This window comes from Schistocerca cancellata, chromosome 4 (assembly GCF_023864275.1).
Source record: "Schistocerca cancellata isolate TAMUIC-IGC-003103 chromosome 4, iqSchCanc2.1, whole genome shotgun sequence".
Lineage (NCBI taxonomy): Eukaryota > Metazoa > Arthropoda > Insecta > Orthoptera > Acrididae > Schistocerca > Schistocerca cancellata.
Genome location: NC_064629.1, coordinates 434,318,804 through 434,341,901, shown reverse-complemented (window position 1 = coordinate 434,341,901; position 23,098 = coordinate 434,318,804).

Here is a 23,098-nt window from a genome sequence, read left to right as displayed (position 1 = left end):
ATTTGTGATCTGTAAAGTTGCCTGTAACTGTGGAGTTTCTCGTATTATGCTGATAAAAATGCGAGTGCCATTTCGTTAAGAAAAAATCAATTCAAAATTTAATTATTTATGCAATACCAGTTCCCCGCTGCCTCAAGATAACAGATTCACCACCTACATACTGTTTTCTGCTCAGGGAACAAAAATTATAGAAGACTGTAGGTTGCTGAACATTATTCAGAACTTATGCATTTCACTCAGGGCGGTGGAGCTAACTAGGCACCTCGCGTGTGCTGCAGTCTCAGTACAAATGAGATCAGTTGACATGTCATCGAGCCGGCCGTGGTGGCCGAGCAGTTCTAGGCGCTTCAGTTCGGAACCGCGCGACTGCTACGGTCGCAGTTTCGAATCCTGCCTCGGGCATGGATGTGTGTGATGTCTTTAGGTTAGTTAGGTTTAAGTAGTTCTAAGTTCTAAGGGACTCATGACCTCAGATGTTAAGTCTCACAGTGCTCAGAGCCATTTGAACCATTTTTTGACATGTGATCTGTGGTAGCGCAAAGTAGATTACGAAGCAAGGAAATTTTTGAGGGATGAGATTTATCATATACACCAATAAATGCCCCTCGCTATCTCCTTCTTTCATTTGCCGTATTTGCCAACATCGTCTGTAAAATAATCAGTGAAAAACTTTTTTCTAATGTTAAGTGAACTTCCTCCTTGTGTTGATCAGATTTCATTGTCCAAATCGCTAGCTTATCAAATCCTCTGGCATTTTTCTTCTGTGAAGAAGACTTCCCACACAGATTCACAAACTTCCCTTACTATTCTACGCAGTGTTGTGTGGCCGATTCTGCATTGATAATGCAGATTAATTAGGGTGCAGGCCCTGCTCAGATACCTGGAAAAGACGAACGGTTCACGCTGCATCCGTTGTTTTACTGTTGTTCATTCGAAAATAAAGAACTTACTTTCATCATCTCTTAAATGCATAAACAGTGTCACGAACGCTACTTTCAGCAGCCGTGAACTAACCAGTGACTGAGTCCAAACCTCCTGTTGCGTTTTTTAGTGTATTCGTAAACGAAATAAGCAAATACTGCCTGCATTCTCCTGCCTATGTGTATACTAACTGGATTCCAAATTACAGAGTGGCGGACATGAAACCGGCCACTGCACTGAAAGGAATATGAATGAAGAAAATTAATGTACATCATCGCTTTCTTACATTTTTATTGTACAGTTTCATTATTAACTATGTAATTAACAGTTTAAGTAACAGATTTACTTTTATTAGTTTAATAAGCATATTTTAGAAAGGAATTTAAAGTCTGTGTTCATAATGTTGTCCGCCAACATCCAAACAAAGTTGCGCTCGTCGAAGCATGTTAAGGAAACCACTTATCAGTACTCTTTGAGGAATGTTCGAAATTTCTTCACATATGTTGTTTTTTAATGTGTCAGGTGATCTGGGATTGTTGCGGTAGACTCTAGCCTTTAGAAATCTCCAGAGGTAAAAGTCACATGGTGACAAGTCGGGAGAGCGGGCTGGCCACAAGCCCTTACTAATGGTATTCTCTTCTGTAAAATCAGTATGTATACGAGCTAAGGACAAATCCTAATTATGAGAAGTTGCCCCATCTTACTGGAGATATGAACAACATTTTTCGTTTGGAGTTAACAGAGCCGAAAATTCATTGTAGAGTTGCAAGTAAACATGTGTGTTGACAGTTTCGTTGAAGAACAATGGCCTGATAATTCTGTTGCCAGACACAGCAGACCATACACCAATTTTTAAATCGTGTAACGGCTTTTGCAGTATGCCAGGGGGATTCTCTGTAGCCCAGTGTCTTGCGCTTTGTGAATTAACGTAATCCGACAGACGAAACCAAACTTGATCCTTCGAAAAGCCGGCCGAATTGGCCGTGCGGTTCTAGGCGCTACAGTGTGGAGCCGAGCGACCGCTACGGTCGCAGGTTCGAATCCTGCCTTGTGCATGAATGTGTGTGATGTCCTTAGGTTAGTTAGGTTTAATTAGTTCTAAGTTCTAGGCGACTGATAACCTCAGAAGTTAAGTCGCATAGTGTTCAGAGCCATTTGAACCATATGAACCTTCGAAAAAAGGAGGAACTGGTCAAGATGTCCCCCAGCGATATTTTCCAGCAACCAATTACAGTTATGTGTACGCTTGCCCTTGTCAGCTTCTTTTATTTGCTGCACAACACTCATACGGTAAGGCTCTGAGCACTATGGGACTCAACATCTTAGGTCATAAGTCCCCTAGAACTTAGAACTACTTAAACCTAACTAACCTAAGGACATCACACACACCCATGCCCGAGGCAGGATTCGAACCTGCGACCGTAGCAGTCCCGCGGTTCCGGACTGCAGCGCGAGAACCGCTAGACCACCGCGGCCGGCTCACACGGTAAGGTTTCATTTTTAAGCCGTGAAGGATGCATTGACATGACCTGCGAGATATTCCACATTGTTGTGATAATCGTCGTGTTGACTTGTAGGGACTTCATTGAATGTGTGCCGTCACGTTTGCCACAACTTCAGGTGTACGTACACTCGGTGCCTTATTTCTCTTTGAATTAACAACACTGCCCTTCGAACGCCACTTTCTCACTAGATCCTGAATCGTTGATTTTGCAGTAATATTACTTTCAGGAAACTTTTCATGAAAAGTGTTACGACCAACTTTAATGGATTCAGACCGCACATATTCCTTAACAATGAACACACGTTCTTCAATGGAGTAAGGCATGACAATGAAGTAGACGGTTTATAACGGCTACTTTCCGTATGAACTACTCACACGCTACTGCTGTTGGAAGGTGGCAAAGAAACTGATACGCCAGTAATGCTACTCCCGCGCATTCGCAGTCCGGTTCGGACCAGTTTTATGTGCGCCACTCTGTAGTATTGCAGCGCGATTATCGCTTCGATACTGCCGCGTGTGCACTGAAACGGTTGCTAACGCCCCAATTTCGCTGCAAGCACGCGCGTCCGTTACTCGCTAGTATGCTACTGCTAAGTCAACAGTAGCCAGCAGCAGACGTGGCAACACTGTAGCGGCAATTGACTGACGTCAACTGTCAAGTAATTTTAATCGGACACTCGTTTAGTAACCAACTGAAACAGTAACAACAAACAACTTAAAAAGAGAGGACTGATGACCACAGATGTTAAGTCCCATAGTGCTCAGAGTCATTTTTTGAACTTAAAAAGATCGGCTGAAATACACAAATTGTCGTTTGCATTGTTGCAGGCAGTTTATCGCTGTAGGGTGCGAGAAACAGGATTTTTCAGACACACAGTTATTTTCCATTGTTGCAGGTGTGCTTTCAGTCCCACGTTTACTGAAAGAGATAGGTTTCGTACTCGCGTAGTCACTGCAAGGAGACGTTAATTGAAAGTTAAATATTTGTTATTGATTCGGAACTATATACAAATAGAATTAAATTCGCAAGTTATTTATATTATAAATAATAAAATGCCTCAATAAGATTACTGAAAAGCTATGGCGCAACATAAAAGCGGGAAAAATGCTACTGTAAACATGGTTGAAGGGTAAAAAAGGTATAAAGGCCTACATCTACGTCGATACCTGCAAGCCACTTTACGGTGCTTGGTGGAGGGTACCCTGTATCACTACTAGTCATTTCCTGTCCTGTTCCGTTCGCTGAGCCGGCCGAAATGGACGTGCGGTTAAAGGCGCTGCAGTCTGGAACCGCAAGACCGCTACGGTCGCAGGTTCGAATCCTGCCTCGGGCATGGATGTTTGTGATGTCCTTAGGTTAGTTAGGTTTTACTAGTTCTAAGTTCTAGGGGACTAATGACCTCAGCAGTTGAGTCCCATAGTGCTCAGAGCCATTTGAACCGTTCGCTGATACGGTGAGGGAAAAACAACTAATTTCCTGTGTCTTATTTTCGTGGGCCTTACATGCAAAGTATGTTGGCGGCAGTAGAATCGTCCTGCAGCCAGATTCAAATGCCATTTCTCAATAGTATTTCTCGAAAAGAACATGGCCTTCCCTCCAGGGATTCCCATACGAGTTCCCGAAGCCTCTCCGTAACAATTACGTGTTGTTCGAAACTACCAATAACAAATCTAGCAGCCCGCCTCTGTATTGTTTCGACGTCTTCCTTCAATCTGACCTGGTACAGATCCCAAACACTCGAGCAGTACTCGAGAATAGGTCGGACGAGCGTCCTGCATACGGTCTTCTTTATAGGTGAAACCCTCTATTTTTTTCAGATTCTCCTGTTGTTGTTGTTGTTGTTGTTGTGATCTTCAGTCCTGAGACTGGTTTGATGCAGCTCTCCATGCTACTCTATCCTGTGCAAGCTTCTTCATCTCCCAGTACCTACTGCAACCTACATCCTTCTGAACCTGCTTAGTGTATTCATCTCTTGGTCTCCCCCTACGATATTTACCCTCCACGCTGCCCTCCAATACTAAATTGGTGATCCCTTGATGCCTCAGAACATGTCCTACCAGCCGATCCCTTCTTCTGGTCAAGTTGTGCCACAAACTTCTCTTCTCCCCAATCCTATTCAATACTTCCTCATTAGTTATGTGATCTACCCGTCTAATCTTCAGCATTCTTCTGTAGCACCACATTTCGAAAGCTTCTATTCTCTTCTTGTCCAAACTATTTACCGTCCATGTTTCACTTCCATACATGGCTACACTCCATACAAATACTTTCAGAAATGACTTCCTGACACTTAAATCTATACTCGATGTTAACAAATTTCTCTTCTTCAGAAACGCTTTCCTTGCCATTGCCAGTCTACATTTTATATCCTCTCTACTTCGACCATCATCAGTTATTTTGCTCCCCAAATAGCAGAACTCCTTTACTACTTAAAGTGTCTCATTTCCTAATCTAATTCCCTCAGCATCGCCCGACTTAATTCGACTACATTCCATTATTCTCGTTTTGCTTTTGTTGATGTTCATCTTATATCCTCCCTTCAAGACACCATCCATTCCGTTCAACTGCTCTTCCAAGTCCTTTGCTGTCTCTGACAGAATTACAATGTCATGGGCGAACCTCAAAGTTTTTATTTCTTCTCCATGGATTTTAATACCTACTCCGAATTTTTCTTTTGTTTCCTTTACTGCTTGCTCAATATACAGATTGAATAATATCGGGGAGAGGCTACAACCCTGTCTTACTCCCTTCCCAACCACTGCTTCCCTTTCATGTCCCTCGACTCTTATAACTGCCATCTGCTTTCTGTACAAATTGTAAATAGCCTTTCGCTCCCTGTATTTTACCCCTGCCACCTTTAGAATTTGAAAGAGAGTATTCCAGTCAACATAGTCAAAAGCTTTCTCCAAGTCTACAAATGCTAGAAACGTAGGTTTGCCTTTCCTTAATCTTTCTTCTAAGATAAGTCGTAAGGTCAGTATTGCCTCACGTGTTCCAGTATTTCTACGGAATCCAAACTGATCTTCCCCGAGGTCGGCTTCTACTAGTTTTTCCATTCGTCTGTAAAGAATTCGTGTTAGTATTTTGCAGCTGTGGCTTGTTAAACTGATTGTTCGGTAATTTTCACATCTGTCAACACCTGCTTTCTTTGGGATTGGAATTATTATATTCTTCTTGAAGTCTGAGGGTATTTCGCCTGTTTCATACATCTTGCTCACCAGATGGTAGAGTTTTGTCAGGACTGGCTCTCCCAAGGCCGTCAGTAGTTCCAATGGAATGTTGTCTACTCCGGGGGCCTTGTTTCGGCTCAGGTCTTTCAGTGCTCTGTCAAACTCTTCAAGCAGTATCGTATCTCCCATTTCATCTTCATCTACATCCTCTTCCATTTCCATAATATTGTCCTCAAGTACATCGCCCTTGTATAGACCCTCTATATACTCCTTCCACCTTTCTGCTTTCCCTTCTTTGCTTAGAACTGGGTTTCCATCTGAGCTCTTGATGTTCATACAAGTGGTTCTCTTATCTCCAAAGGTCTCTTTAATTTTCCTGTAGGCAGCATCTATCTTACCCCTAGTGAGATAAGCCTCTACATCCTTACATTTGTCCTCTAGCCATCCCTGCTTAGCCATTTTGCACTTTCTGTCGATCTCATTTTTGAGACGTTTGTATTCCTTTTTGCCTGCTTCATTTACTGCATTTTTATATTTTCTCCTTTCATCAATTAAATTCAATATATCTTCTGTTACCCAAGGATTTCTACTAGCCCTCGTCTTTTTACCTACTTGATCCTCTGCTGCCTTCACTACTTCATCCCTCAAAGCTACCCATTCTTCTTCTACTGTATTTCTTTCCCCCATTCCTGTCAATTGTTCCCTTATGCTCTCCCTGAAACTCTGTACAACCTCTGGTTCTTTGATTCTCCCAATAAACCGAAATCGACCATTTACCTTCCATACGACAGTTCTCCCATGCTCGTTCCATTTCATATCGCTTTGCAACGTTACTAGTAATACTGTATCCGAACATAACAGGTTTGTTCTTCCTATTCGTCAGCATTAACTTACATTTTTCCGCATTTAGATCTAGCAGCCATTTATTACACCAACTAGAATTTTTGTCTAAGTCGTCTTGTATTTTCCCACAGTCACTCAACTTCGACACCTTACTGTACATCACAGCACCATCAGCAAGCAACCGCAGATTGCTGCCCACCCTGTCCGCCAAAGCATTTATGTATACAGAGAACAACAGCAGTCCTCTCACACTTCCCCGGGGCACTCCTGACGATACCCTAATCTCTGATGAACACTCGCCGTCAAGGACATCATACTGTATTTTGTTACTTAAGAAGTCTTCGAGCCATTCACATATCTGTGAACTTTTGCCATATCTTTGTACGCTCGTTAACAGCCGGCTTGTGGGACACCGTGTCAAATGCTTTCCGGAAATCTAAAAGCCTGCTGTCTATCCATAGTTCGCAGTATATCAAGTGAGAAAAGGGCAAGCTGAGTTTCGCACGAGCGATGCTTTCTAAAACCATACTGAGTCGTGGAAATAACCTTCTCAGTCTCAAGAAAGTTTAATATATTCAAACTGAGAGCAAACTGAAGTTAGGGATATTGGTTTGTAATTTTGAGTTTCTGTTCTTGTACCATTCTTATACACTGTAGTCACCTGCGCTTTTTTCAAGTCACTTGGGACCTCTTGCTGGGCCAGAGGCTCACGATAAATGCTGGCCTGGTAAGGGGCCAGTGCCGTAGAGGACTTTTAATAAAACCGAATTGGGTTTGCATCCGGACCTGGTGATTTATTTGCTTTCAAATCTTTCAGTTGCTTCTCTACGCCAGGGATGCTTATTACTTGGTCGTCCGTACGGGAGTCTGACCGATGGTCAAATGATGCTATATTTGCACGATTCACCGGTGTGAACGATTTCTTGAACGCGAAATTAGGACTTCGTCTTTCGTTTAGCTATCTTCAACTGCCACACCAGACTGGTCAACAAGGGTCAGAATGGAAGCCTTAGAACCGCTTAGCAATTGTACGTAGGACCAGAATTTTCTCGGGTTCTCTGCCAGATCTTTTACTAAAGGGTAACGGTGGTAGTTGTTGTATGCATCGCGCATAGATCTTTTCACAGACGAACGAATCTCTAGTAACCTTCGCTTGTCGTCATCCGTGCGATCTCTTTGAACCGAGAGTGTAGCAGCCTCTGCTCCCTCAGCATCTTTCGAATTTTATTATTGAACCATGGTGGGTCTTTTCCATCCTTTATCCACATGCTAAGCACATAACTGTCCAGACCACGATTTAAAATCTGCTTAAACTTTGCCTATAGTTCCTCTACGTCTATCTTACTGGAACTAAGTGATGTCAATTCACTGTCTAATTGATATGCTAAAGCCGGCCGGAGTGGCCGAGCGGTTCTGGGCGCTGCAGTCTGGAACCGCGCGACCGCCACGGTCGCAGGTTCGAATCCTGCCTTGGGCATGGATGTGTGTGTTGTCCTTAGGTTAGTTGGGTTTAAGTAGTTCTAAGTTCTAGGGGACTGCTGACCTCAGAAGTTAAGTTGGTTGGTTGGTTGTTTTGGGGAAGGAGACCAGACAGCGAGGTCATCGGTCTCGTCGGATTAGGGAAGGAAGTCGGCCGTGCCCTTTGGAAGGAACCATCCCGGCATTTGCCTGGAGCGATTTAGGGAAATCACGGAAAACCTAAATCAGGATGGCCGGACGCGGGATTGAACCGTCGTCCTCCCGAATGCGAGTCCAGTGTGCTAACCACTGCGCCACCTCGCTCGGTAAGTTAAGTCCCATAGTGCTCCGAGCCATTTTTTTGATATGGTAAAAATTGCTTATCTGTAACTCTACAGGCTTTCCCGGCGAGATCTTGACATGTGGAATAATCGGGTCTACTGCCGGATGTTTGTGTCGCTCTGGGACAATATTTCGGCCACGTAACTCGTTGCCTTCTTCAGGTGCTACCTGAACTGCCGTATTTGAGGATCTTGTCCAGCAACCAGCGCCTTCTGGGCATAAATACTGGACAAGATCCTCAAATACGGCAGTCTCAGGTAGCACCTGAAGAAGGCAACGAGTTACGTGGCCGAAATATTGTGCCAGAGCGACACAAACATCCGGCAGTAGACTCGATTATCTGCTTTAGCAGAAACACTCTCCTAGCCTTCTTGACAGATTTGTTAACTTTCATAATCATAAAATGCTATAATAATATTGTGATCGCTCCAAACAAAGCGGGCATGATAAAAATTTATCTTTTCGCAACTAGAGGCAACATTTCGCACGTTGGGATCTTTCTGAAAAGCTTTAATTTACCCTAAGAAAAATTTTTAAAAAAAGCTAGCAATGGTACAAAGTACCCAGCGCCATTATGAGGAAATCTGGTTGTGGGGGTGAGATTGTGGGAACTTCCGCTGGAATAATTTAAATACAGATATTACGTCCTCTGCAAGGCCACCACTGCGATATATCTCAGAATCGTCTGAAAACAAAGTTACATTTATTGGCTCGATGCTCATTAAATGACCTTCGGAATCAGCCACAATGGAATAAATCTGTGGAGGAGACCATCCTCTCAAACAGAATGGCTGATATAAGCAGTTACTTAACTGATAAAACTATTAATAAAATAAGTATCTCAATGAAACCACAGAATATTGTGTAAACCAATCAGCTCTGACCGCGATAATAACTTACGTCCGTGCTTATATTTTACGCTTTTGTCCCCAGTCCCTTCTCCTTCCAGATAAGGATGCCAAGTGCTCGTTGCCGCCACTCTAAACTGTCCTCTGTCTGTCAAGAAAGGCGGCACAAAGTAGTCACACTGAGGGCTTCATTTCGCCGACTAAGCTATCGTTCTATCCTTACTTCGTAAATTATTACGATTTTCGCGATTAACCCTTTCGAGACCTAAATGATTAAAATGCCAAAATTACTGTAAAAATTGGTTTTCCTGCTTTTGGAATTGATACTGAGCCAAGCCATATTTCTAAATTTCGATTGCAGTTTATAGTTTTATAATTATTTTAAGTGGGATATATTTGTCCCGCTGGACTTAAGGAGGAATAAATGGTTCCCGAAATTTGTCCCTCCTCGAGTCCAGGTGGACATATACGTCACACTTTCAATTCTTTTTCTATGGGATCAGGATCTGTAAAAGCAAGCAAGTTAGTTCCATTATTGTGTCAAACAAATTTATTTATTAACAGCTTAACATTTTTAAGAAATTTTTCAAAGCATGGCTGAATACATAGTGGTACTTGACAGTAGCTACATACGAAATTGGTTCTTATCTCTTGCTTTCATGTGCTGCATTGTCTGCATGACCTCCGTGTGCTCCTTGCTGCAAAAAGATTTCCAACTGCATATAAGCGCACATCATCAACCGTACAAAAGGATGCGTATCTGCAGTATAATGGCAAGATAATATGCCTGTTACAGTTCGCCGGCCGCAGTGGTCGTGCGGTTCTAGGCGCTGCAGTCTGGAACCGCGAGACCGCTACGGTCGCAGGTTCGAATCCAGCCTCGGGCATGGATGTGTGTGATGTCTTTAGGTTAGTTAGGTTTAACTAGTTCTAAGTTCTAGGGGACTAATGACCTCAGAAGTTGAGTCCCATAGTGCTCAGAGCCATTTTTTTGTTACAGTTCTGTCAACTGTTCATCACCTACACTAAAGCGCCAAAGAAACTGGCATAGGCATGCGTATTCAAACACAGAGATGTGTAAACAGGCAGAATACGGCGCTGCGGTAGGCAACGCCTATATAAGACACAAGTGCCTGGCTCAGTTGTTAGATCGATTACTGCTGCTACAATGGCAAGTTATCGGGATTTAAGTGAGTTTGAACGTGGTGTTACAGTCGGCGCACGAGCGATAGGATACAGCATCTCCGAGGTAGCGATGAAGTGGGGATTTTTCCGTACGAACACTTCACGTGTGTACCGTGAATATCAGGAATCCGGTAAAACATCAAATCTCCGATATCGCTGCGGCCGGAAAAAAGATCCTGCAAGGATGGGACCAACGACGACTGAAGAGAATCGTTCAATGTGTAATAAGGGCAACCGTTCCGCGAATTGCTGCAGATTTCAATGCATGGCCATCAACAAGTGTAAACGTACGAACCATTCAACGAAACATCATCAATATGGGCTTTCGGAGCCGAAGACCCACTCGTGTACCCTTAATGACTGCACGACACAAAGCTTTACGCCACACCTGAGCCCGTCAACACCGGCATTGGACTGTTGATAATTGGAAACATGTTGACTGGTCGTTCGAGTCTCGTTTCAAATTGTATCGATGCGGATGGACGTGTACGGGTGTGGGGACAACCTCATGAATCCATGGACCCTGCAAGTCAGCAGGGGACTGTTCAGGATGGTGGAGGCTCTGTAATGCTGTGGGGAGTGTGTAGTTGAGCGGTATGGGACCCCTGATACGTCTAGATAAAACTCTGACAGATGACACGAACGTGAACATCCTGTCTGGTCACTTGCATCCATTCATGTCCATTGTGCATTCCGACGGACTTGGGCGATTCCGGCAGGACAACGCAAAACCCCACACGTCCGGAATTGCTACAGGGTGGCCCCAGGAACACTCTTCTGAGCTTAAACACTTCCGCTGGCCACCGAACTTCCCAGACAAGAACATTATTGAGCATATCTGGGATTCCTTGCAACGTGCTGTCCAGAAGAGATCTCCACAGTCTCGTACTCTCACGGATTTATGGACAGCGCTGCAGGATTCATGGTGTCAGTTCCCCCGAGCACTGCTTCAGACATTAGCCGAGTTCATGCTGCGTCGTGTTGCGGCACTTCTGCGTGTTCGTAGGGGCCGTTCATGCTATTAGGCGGGTGTACCTGTTTCTTTGGATCTTCAGTGTATAAGTTTATACAAAAGAAAGAGATGGTATAATTTCAGTTATACCCTGCCCTGCGTACATCGCAGAGTACACAGCTGTAATGAGAGCTGTAGACAGTTCGACCAGGAGAGAAAGATATGCTATAGGTGGTACGTCACGGAAATAGTGGCACCATCTTTTTTCTTTTCTTTTGGACGTTTCAATAGTAAACAGTTTCATCATGTAAATCTGTAATAACAAGGAATATATGACAAACTTTCTTTTCACCTTGCTCTTGTAAGGCAGCTTTCAACTGGTAGAATGGCAAGCATTCATCACAAAAAAAAACAGGAGAGTGTGGAGTTTTCTCCTTCATATCAAATTAAGGGAAATAAAGTAAGATTACAGTATCGAATAAAATATGTAAATGTAAAAATTTAGACACAATTATGAACAAAAGGCGCAAACAGAAGTTATCCACTTAATTGCCGGACCTGGAAGCTCAGTGGAAAAGTGCGTACGGGAAACCAAATGGTCGTGGGATTGGGTAACAGTTCGAAAACGGAATATTTCAGTCCGCCTTTAACCTGGCCTTCATCTCTCAATGACTTGAAGATTCGCCAAGAACGACATTGGGTTCGTATTCTACGTTAAAACTGTAGGTCTCCCGTCTCCGGCAGGTTTATTGGCACGAGTTCGGACTCTCCAAAGCGGCGTCCAATTGACAAACTTGCTGCAGACGAGCCACACGGAATGATTATTATTACTCATTTAATTAATTCCGGCTTTAATTTTTTGAAACTGCCCGTCAAAGCCAGGCCCCTCAAGTGATTGTTGGGAACTACCGTTTCCCGCGCCTAGGTGGCCTCGCTTCGTGTCTGCAAGCCTCATCCTCGATAGTCGCTACAGTTAACATGAAAGTGAGTGGCCGGCTTCGGTGGCCGAGCGGTTCTAGGCGCTTCAATCCGGAACCACGCGACTGCTACGGTCGCAGGTTCGAATCCTGCCTCGGGCATGGATGTGTGTGATGTCGTTAGGTTAGTTAGGTTTAAGTAGTTCTAAGTTCTAGGTGACTGATGACCTCAGATGTTAAGTCCCATAGTGCTTAGAGCCATTTGAACCATCTGAAAGCTAGTGCCGATCTGAACCCTCCTGTAAGACCAAAGGCTCACGCTTCCACTGTGGAATGCTTTCCCCAACTGCACAGAATAAAAACTCCAACACCTTGCATTTACGTTTATTTGATCCTGCTATTGTATTCACGTTGGACAACGCAGTAGCGTTCTTGTGATACCTGTAACAACCCTGTAAAGAAAACTCAGCTCGCAGGCCAGAAGGGGAGCAGGAAATAAAATGAAACTTTTCGGGTTGAGAGGGTATGTGGTGTTATTTCAGGGATTACATAATACTTGGCAGTATGGGTCCATTACCAGTATGACATCGAAGTCCCTCTGGCGTGAACGCACGCACTGATTCGGTCGGAAAGGGTGTCATAAAGCCGTTGTATCAAGCTGGTCCATAACTGTTGTAAATGGAACTTGTTACCTTGGTTACTGGAGCTGGGACAAAGTTGACATCTGCGCTGACCCAACACATGTTCTGACGGGGCCAGATCTGGCGATCTTGATGGCCACGGAAGTACCTCAGCATCACGCAGGCAGTCCATAATGCCACGTGCCATGTGTGGACTAACATTGTCCTTTTGAAAAATGGCACCACGATACAGTCGCATGGGAGGGCACACATAAGGACGCAGAATGTCTGTGACGTACCGTTGTGCCGTCAGATTTCCCTCTGTCAGTACCAGCCGTGACCCGACAGCTCATCGTACCCTGACGCCAGGAATACCGCTGTGCCTCTTCAAAACATTGGAAGAATGGGATCTCTTCCCAGATCGCCGCCATACAAGCTAACGATGGTCACTGGGGATAGCGCAGAACCGCAATTCACTGCTGAACACAACGCAACGTCATCCATACGCAGTACATGTTCCCCGACCGCAGTATCACTCCAAAAGCAGCCATTTGCGTTGTGGTGTTACAGGAGCGCATTCCACGGTAATCCCTCAGTCTGGCTGCAGCTAGTCTCCGACCAGTGGTGCAGGATGACATAGACTGCTGCAGGAAGTCCATTACTTGTACTCGGATGGTAGGCACAGATGTGAAGCTGCGCAATACAGCCATCTTCCCTCGTGCTGGTCAGAAGTGACTCATCGGAACCTTGACAACGAGTGTGCCTACACTCACCTTCCCGTGCAGTCAACATCGGGCCACTGCCACATCCGACAGCACCACAAATCCGGATAGTGGACGATTCGACAGCCAGCCAAATGAAGACCAACAAGGAGGTCCCTTTCACACTCCGTCAGACGCTGATAACACCGTCTCACAAGATTACGCGGCATCTCCGTGTCTTTCGAAGTGATCATTCAATACCTGACGATGTTCACGCCTCTGATGTACGCTACCACGCCTGGTAACAACACAACATCAGTGAACTCTGGTAACCATTCTACCCGTCACAGAGAATTGCAACTCTTTATCATTTTCATACCTGCCGATGGTGTGTACGTGTACCAAGTTACCATCTCTTCTGGGTACTTCACTTTTTACTCAGGCAGTGTATATGATACCGGCAAAGTGCCAATCAAGGCATTGCTTACAACTTTTTGGAAGCTGTTTCATTTAATTTTTATTTAATACTTTTTCTAGAAAATCTATAAAGTACATAGGTATTTTATAAAATACGAAATGAACACGTTTTTAAATTGGGTTGTCTGCCTTGTGGCAGGTTTTGACTGCATAGCCCTCCATGCTTCTCTGTCTTCTGTGTTCCTCTTCATTCTTGGGTACCCTCCTTGTGACCTGCTGACATCATCCAGCATCTGGAACCTTCTTCTGCCCTTCCCTCTCTTTCCCGTAACGAAACCTTCAATTGCCTCTACTAGAAGGCACTCTCTTCTTAGATTGTGACCTATCCAGTTTAGTTTCCTGTTCTTCGCCGTCAGCAGCATCTTCCGACCTTCTCTAACTATCCTCACGTCTTCATTCCTGACTTTATCAGTCCATCTGATCTTCTCCATTCTACGCCATATACACATTTCACAAGCTTCAATTCTCTTCTCATCCTGCTTTCTTAAAGTCCACGCTTCTGCTCCATACAAGGCCACGCTCCATATTAAGCACTTAACCAGTCGCTTCCTTAATGCCTTGTTTAAACAACTACTTAGGAGTCTTCTCTGCTTTTGAAATACCTCTTTCGCCAGAGCCATTTTCACGTCTATATTATGTTGGCAATCCATGCCTTCTTTAATCCAACTTCCCAAATACTTGAATGCTCTTACCTGTTCTGTGATTTCTGACCCCATCTTAATTTTCACTTCTTATTTTCTTTAGGCCTATGACCATGCTTTTGGTTTTATTTTCATTAATATTCATACCATATGCTGCACAGGCTTAATTCAGGTCATTTTGCAGCATCTCTTGATTTTGTGCGAGGATATCCATGCCATCTGCAAATACATTCAGTTTTCCGCCCACCTATCCTGACACCCCTTGCCCCATCCAAACAGCTTTCCAGTACTTCCTCCAGATAGACGTTAAATAGGATAGGCGAGAGGCAACATCCCTATCTAACACCTCTCACAATCTTCCTGCCTTCAGAGATCCCAGTACCTATTCGTACCCAAGCTTTCTGATTCAGGTACAGATTTGCAATCAATCTTCTCTCCTTCCACTTTTCTCCCAACTTTTTCAAGATGTCTAACAGCTTATCCCACTGCACTCTATCAAAGGCCTTTTCGGGGTCTATCAAGTCAGCATACACTTCTTTGCCCTTTTCTATGTATCTTTCGCCGATGGTTCTTAGAAGTCCAATGGCATCTCGTGTTCCCTTTCCCTCATGAAACCATATTGTTCTTCACTAAGTGTCGCTTCCAGCGTTCCATATAGCCTCCTATTCAGAATTCGAAGAACTGCCTTTGCTGCCTGCGATATTACGCTGATTTTCCTGTAGTCTTCATACTTTTGGGGATTATTAATCTTTCGGACTGTGACTATTATACTTACGAGAAAGTCTTCTGACCATTCCCCTTTGTCATATATGTATTTCCAAAGAGAAGTCAACTCATTTTCGCCTGTTTCTTTTAAAATTTTTAATACACTCCTGGAAATTGAAATAAGAACACCGTGAATTCATTGTCCCAGGAAGGGGAAACTTTATTGACACATTCCTGGGGTCAGATACATCACATGATCACACTGACAGAACCACAGGCACATAGACACAGGCAACAGAGCATGCACAATGTCGGCACTAGTACAGTGTATATCCACCTTTCGCAGCAATGCAGGCTGCTATTCTCCCATGGAGACGATCGTAGAGATGCTGGATGTAGTCCTGTGGAACGGCTTGCCATGCCATTTCCACCTGGCGCCTCAGGTGGACCAGCGTTCGTGCTGGACGTGCAGACCGCGTGAGACGACGCTTCATCCAGTCCCAAACATGCTCAATGGGGGACAGATACGGAGATCTTGCTGGCCAGGGTAGTTGACTTACACCTTCTAGAGCACGTTGGGTGGCACGGGATACATGCGGGCGTGCATTGTCCTGTTGGAACAGCAAGTTCCCTTGCCGGTCTAGGAATGGTAGAACGATGGGTTCGATGACGGTTTGGATGTACCGTGCACTATTCAGTGTCCCCTCGACGATCACCAGTGGTGTACGGCCAGTGTAGGAGATCGCTCCCCACACCATGATGCCGGGTGTTGGCCCTGTGTGCCTCGGTCGTATGCAGTCCTGATTGTGGCGCTCACCTGCACGGCGCCAAACACGCATACGACCATCATTGGCACCAAGGCAGAAGCGACTCTCATCGCTGAAGACGACACGTCTCCATTCGTCCCTCCATTCACGCCTGTCGCGACACCACTGGAGGCGGGCTGCACGATGTTGGGGCGTGAGCGGAAGACGGCCTAACGGTGTGCGGGACCGTAGCCCAGCTTCATGGAGACGGTTGCGAATGGTCCTCGCCGATACCCCAGGAGCAACAGTGTCCCTAATTTGCTGGGAAGTGGCGGTGCGGTCCCCTACGGCACTGCGTAGGATCCTACGGTCTTGGCGTGCATCCGTGCGTCGCTGCGGTCCGGTCCCAGGTCGACGGGCACGTGCGCCTTCCGCCGACCACTGGCGACAACATCGATGTACTGTGGAGACCTCACGCCCCACGTGTTGAGCAATTCGGCGGTACGTCCACCTGGCCTCCCGCATGTCCACTATACGCCCTCGCTCAAAGTCCGTCAACTGCACATACGGTTCACGTCCACGCTGTCGCGGCATGCTACCAGTGTTAAAGACTGCGATGGAGCTCCGTATGCCACGGCAAACTGGCTGACACTGACGGCGGCGGTGCACAAATGCTGCGCAGCTAGCGCCATTCGACGGCCAACACCGCGGTGCCTGGTGTGTCCGCTGTGCCGTGCGTGTGATCATTGCTTGTACAGCCCTCTCGCAGTGTCCGGAGCAAGTATGGTGGGTCTGACACACCGGTGTCAATGTGTTCTTTTTTCCATTTCCAGGAGTGTATTTCTGCCGGAATGTCACCTGCACCACACGCTTTGTTGTTTTTAAATTTTCCCAATGCCTTATTTACCTCTGAACCTAGGGTAAAATCTCCTTTTTCATCTTCATTTACTGATTCTTCCTTCTCAATCTGCAGATCGGAAATTCTTTGATCCGCTTCATAGAGAGTTTCAATATATTCTTTCCCTCTATTCTATGAACACTGGCAAACTATAAAATTACAATGAAATGACGTTTTCCAACTAGAAATTTATTTGCATTGCCGGAAAAAAATTAGTACACCTGGAAAGACGACGTCCATTTTGATCAGGTGATGGCATATGCCACCTGTGGGATAGCAGATGTAGTGATAACGGTTTCAGCGTCGTCCGCCAACAGATAGCATAGTGGTATAGCTACCAGGACGCCATCCGTGTCTACTGTTTAATAGGGAATTCTCACAGTCACGCAGGGAAGCCGTACCGTACACTACATGCAGACAAGCTCCACACACCCCCCACACAGTAAGATGATCTATGGCCGATCTCCCACTACTATATAACGATCTTGATTGTTCCAGGAATGCAGCGGCTGCAGCAAACTCGTATACATCGCCATCGCTTGCCACGGTAATGATGCATGATACCCATACTAACAAACCCAACCTTGCATGAACTATCGCAACTAGTAAGCCACTACTGCTCTTACTACCCATCCCACTGTCGCAGAGGTTTTTTCCCCTCGGCACGAGCCTTGGCACTTTTTTCCCTCTGCTCTTCAAATTGCTACCCTCATTCGCGTATCGTCCACTGTCTATCACCTGATGGACCGTGTTAATGCTTAGTCTTACCCAGACGCACGGATAACATCGCAGCCCAGCATCCTGTGATCCACCTATTAGATAACTAACGTGTTGACGGAGGTGACAGTAGAACTTTTGGTCTGGTCACCACGTTGGTGCGGGCGTGGAGGGGCCCCATCTCTATTTAGTCTTAAGTCTCAGTTGTGGTGCAAAAGTGTGAAGCAAGCAGGCAACCATGACACGGAGACGCACCTGTGCTTCCTACAGCCAACTGAGCAAGTTTGAAATGGTTACAATTGTGGCCTTCCGAGTGGGATGGTCCTTTCGGAGAATTGACACTCAGGCTGGACGTGCTGTGTCAGTAGTGCAACGATGCTGGTATCAGTGGTCACGTGAACATTAACATACCCGCAGACGAGATTCTGGACGTCCACGCAGCACAGATGCCCGCCCTAGTCGTCGTATTGTAAGGGCAGCAGTGGCAGATCGTACAGCTACCACAACACAGATGACAAGGCTTGTGAGCACAGACGTGTCAACACGAACTGTTGGGAACTGGTTGTTAGCAGTGGGACTACACCTATAGCCCACCCTCCACTCACACCACAGCATCGAAGTGCACAGCTCGACTCGTACCGTCAGAGGATCACTTGGAAGATGGAATGGAGCGTCATGGTCTCCTGTGATGAAAGCAGATTCTGCCTGCACGCAAGTGATGATCGTTCGCACATACGATGTAGACTGGGTGAGCGCTGTCACGCAGAGTGCGTTCGTCCAAGACACACTGGTTCCACCCCATGCTTTATGGTCTGGAGTGAAATAATGACAACACTCGTTCGCATTTGATGTTTCTGGAGGGTACGCCAACCAGCACTCGTTACATCCACAATGTTGTTAGATCTGTCCTTTTGCCGTTCTTGCAACAGGAGGGTGATGTGTTATTCCAACAGGATAATGCTCGTCCACACACTGCCCATGAGACTCGACTTGCTCTGCAAGACGTGCAGCAACTTTCCTGGCCAGCACGATCTTCGGATTTTCCTCCAGTCGATCACATGTGTGATATTATGTGACGCGAAGCGTCTCGTGTGACTCGCCAACCAACAACTCTTACAGAACTACGTGAACAGATCGAGCAGGCCTGGCATAACGTATCCCAGGGCAGTATTCGCCAGCCGGTCGGGGTGGCCGAGCGGTTCTAGGCGCTACAGTCTGGAACCGCGCGGCCGCTACGGTCGCAGGTTCGAATCTTGCCTCGGGTATGGATGTGTGTGATGTCCTTAGGTTAGTCAGGTTTAAGTAGTTCTAAGTTCTAGGGGACTGATGACCTCAGAAGTTAAGTCCCATAGTGCTCAGAGCCATTTGAGTCTTCTCCATCCTTACGATTGCCTGGATGCCAGAGTCAGCGCCTGCATTGCCGCCCGCGGAGGTGACACCACATGGGTGTATCAGCATCAGTAGATACCTGGTATCTCAGAACTGCTTTGGCTACGGATCTGTAAATGTAATAATTCCATGTACTCTATATGCACTACTGCAACAATAAATCTTGAGTGAGTTAGAAACATCTAAAGGGGTGTACTAATTTTTTTCCAGCAGTTTATTTAATTAAAGTGAAATAAAAGTATGAAAATTATCACAATTGAATGTGTCTGAAAACTGGCATATCCTGAAGTACACTACTGCCCATTAAAATTGCTACACCAAGAAGAAATGCAGATGATAAACGGGTATTCATTGGACAAATATATTATACTAGAAATGACATGTGATTACATTTTCACGCAATTTGGGTGCATATATCCTGAGAAATCAGTACCCAGAACAACCACCTATGGCCATAATAACGGCCTTGATACTCCTGGACATTGAGTCAAACAGAGCTTGGATGGCGTGTACAGGTACAGCTGCCCATGCAGCTTCAACACGATACCACAGTTCATCAAGAGTAGTGACTGGCGTATTGTGACGAGCCAGTTGCTCGGCCACCATTGACCAAACGTTTTGAATTGGTGAGAGATCTAGAGAATATGCTGGCCAGGGCAGCGGTCGTACATTTTCTGTATCCATCGTACATTTTCTGTATCCAGAAAGGCCCGTAAAGGACCTGCAGCGTGCGGTCGTGCATTATCCTGCTGAAAAGTAGGGTTTCGCAGGGATCGAATGAAGGGTAGAGCCACGGGTCGTAACACATCTGAAATGTAATGTCCACTGTTCAAAGTACCGTCAGTGCGAACAAGAGGTGACCGAGACGTGTAACCAATGGCACCCCATACCATCACGTCGGGTGATACGCCAGTATGGCGATGACGAATACACGCTTCCAATGTGCGTTCACCGCGATGTCGCCAAACACGGACGCGACCATCATGATGCTGTAAACAGAAGCTGGATTCATCCGAAAAAATGACATTTTGCCATTCGTGCACCCAGATTCGTCGTTGAGTACACCATCGCAGGCGCTCCTGTCTGTGATGCAGCGTCAAGGGTAACCGCAGCCATGGTCTCCGAGCTGATAGTCCATGCTGCTGCAAACGTCGTCGAACTGTTCGTGATGATGGTTGTTGTCTTGCAAACGTCCCCATCTGTTGACTCAGGGATCGAGACGTGGCTGCACGATCCGTTACAGACATGCGGATAAGATGCCTCTCATCTCAACTGCTAGTGATACGAGGCCGTTGGGATCCAATACGGCGTTCCGTATTACCCTCCTGAACCCACCGATTCCATATTCTGCTAACAGTAATTGGATCTCGACCAACGCGAGCAGCAATGTCACAATACGATAAACCGCAATCGCGATAGGTTACAATCCGACCTTTATCAAAGTCGGAAACGCATTGGTACGCATTTCTCCTCCTTACACGAGGCATCACAACAACGTCTCACCAGGCAACGCCGGTCAACTGCTGTTTATGTATGAGACATCGGTTGGAAACTTTCCTCATGTCAGCACGTTGTAGGTGTCGCCACCGGCGCCAACCTTGTGTGAATGCTCTGAAATTCTAATCATTTGCATATCACAGCATCTTCTTCCTGTCAGTTAAATTTAGCGTCTGTAGCAGGTCGTCTTCGTGGTGTAGCAATTTTAATGGCCAGTAGGGTACTCCTTGTGCATGTCCGCAAGGAGATTTGCTATTATTTGTTTTAATTTATTCATTAGTTATTGCAAAAAATGTGACCAAAACGGTCGACAAAACTACATCTTACATGAAATGGATTCACATTTGCGAATATGGACAACCATCAGTTGTGTAATGGAATGAGGACAATGAAAATTTGTGTCAGACTGGGACTCGAACCCGGATTTCCCGCTTATCCCGAGTGGTCGTCTTGACATTGGGCTATCCGAGCATTACTAACGGCCAGACCAAACTTCCACATGTCATCAACCATGTGTGTACACCCTTCACTCGTACATTCATTATGTACATATATTCCCTTAGAAAGGGGACATTTTGATTGAAAGTCGCTTGCCCCGTAAAACAGTGCTATTACACCGTGCGCAGTATCACACTGATTAAGAAAATTGTTTGTATTTTGATTTCAGACAAGATTTGCAGACTGCAGGACCTCCATCATGGACACACTTCATTTTGGACAGAGCAACTTTAACTCCTCGGATGGGGGGACTTAATGATGAATGAATTTCTTTAAGAAATCAGAAAATATTGTCCAAGAATCAATAAATAATGTGCAAAAAGGTTGACGTTGATTGCTTCATTATTTTTTCCAAAAACAAATTATAAAAATCGCATATACTGTATTATAGGCTGACTGAGGAGTCTGGGTGTTTGAATGTTCTGCCGATCTTAACTTAATTTTTATTACAGCCCTCCATTCCAGCCTGTTCAGTATAATTTTTTTTTTCTTGTGCCCTTGTAATTGCCATCATGCTTCCTTCCATTGTTTGGTGAGCAATCTTCAGTTTTTAATGGTTTCTTAATTAAAGTCATTGTCTCAATATCATATGTCAAAAGTGGTAATACTTATGGACAGAAAGCTTTCAGTTTGAGACACAATATTCAGATCATTTATTTTGTTCTCTATTCAGTCATAACAGTTACCACTAACAAAATCTATAGCAACTGTTTTCCTGATTTAAAAAATCGACAAGGGTATGAATGAAGGAACATTTTCACATACTGAGTCTCAAACCAAATCACAGTTTCTTGGACTCGAAGAAGGCAACACACTACAAAGGGTAATCACTGTGTTTTAATTATCGCCTCCAAAAAATATAGTTGTGTGATTAATTTTTGTTTTTGTTTGCAGGTATATAATGTCTGCAGTCCTGGTTACGCATTGAAATCGTCACGCCACAATGCCGTAGGACGCCACTATAGCAGTGGTTCTCAAACTCTTCCCCTGACGGAACACTGCAAATCATGGCACTTTCATGGAACATTTTGTTTATTTTTAAGATTAATAAAATTTTAAAAACTGAGAAAACTTGTTTCATTCACTGATTACCTTAGTTTTAAATCATAACTATTAACATAGAACTCATAATAAAATTAAAAACTAATTAATATCGTCAAAATGTCGAAAAACATGCCATGTTATTAACAGTATTTCGCGGAGCACTTACTTCTCGCGTAACAACAGTGAAACCCTGTTTCAGAAGAGCGGAGGAGCGCCTCTCCGTTCTGTCAGTGGATCGCAACGGTTAATTTTGCCACCTTTAGTGGGATGCATGGTGGGCGAGGGGGGTGGGGGGTTCAATTTGTATCAGGTCTGCAACCTGTACCTACAAATAAACAAATAATTCATTACGTAAGTTAATTTTTCAGGGTGGTAATTGAAACTTTATGATTTCGCCTTGTAAAAATATTTTTTCGTAAAAGAGAATTCACATTTTATATCTTTGAGGAAAAAACTTGAAAGCATGGCAGGTTGCAATTTTTTCGTCAGTAATATTTACGGAAACAGCCGCGGTGTTCTCAGACCACAGTGGATTAAAAAAAAGAATTTATTTTATTTTGGCGGAAAGTCGATGGAAAGTATCCATCATCTTCGGAAAAATTTGTTAGATTACCACTCCAGTTCGCTACTACTTACACATGTAAACGTGGATTTTCGACTATAGTAGCAATGAATACAGAAGCTAGAAATCGAATGAATTTGGAACATGACATACAATGTGTACTGGCGGACACAAAATCGAATAAAAAAACGGTAGCAACCGTCTCTTTTAATCATTATTTCCAGACTTCGTAAATAAGCACGTTAGATCTATTGGTTTAAATGTTGAGTATATTATGTTATCTTTAATTATTTTAAGAGATGTGTTCATCTTTTTTTTTTCTGTCTGAACTTTATTGGCAGTATTGACTGACATCTGATTCCGTTCTGTCGTACTGGTCTTGCAAAGTCTGGGAAGCACGGTTCTGGATAATCTTCCTTTATCTGAAATTGAAACAGGATGGCCTCTCGCGATTCTTGTTTA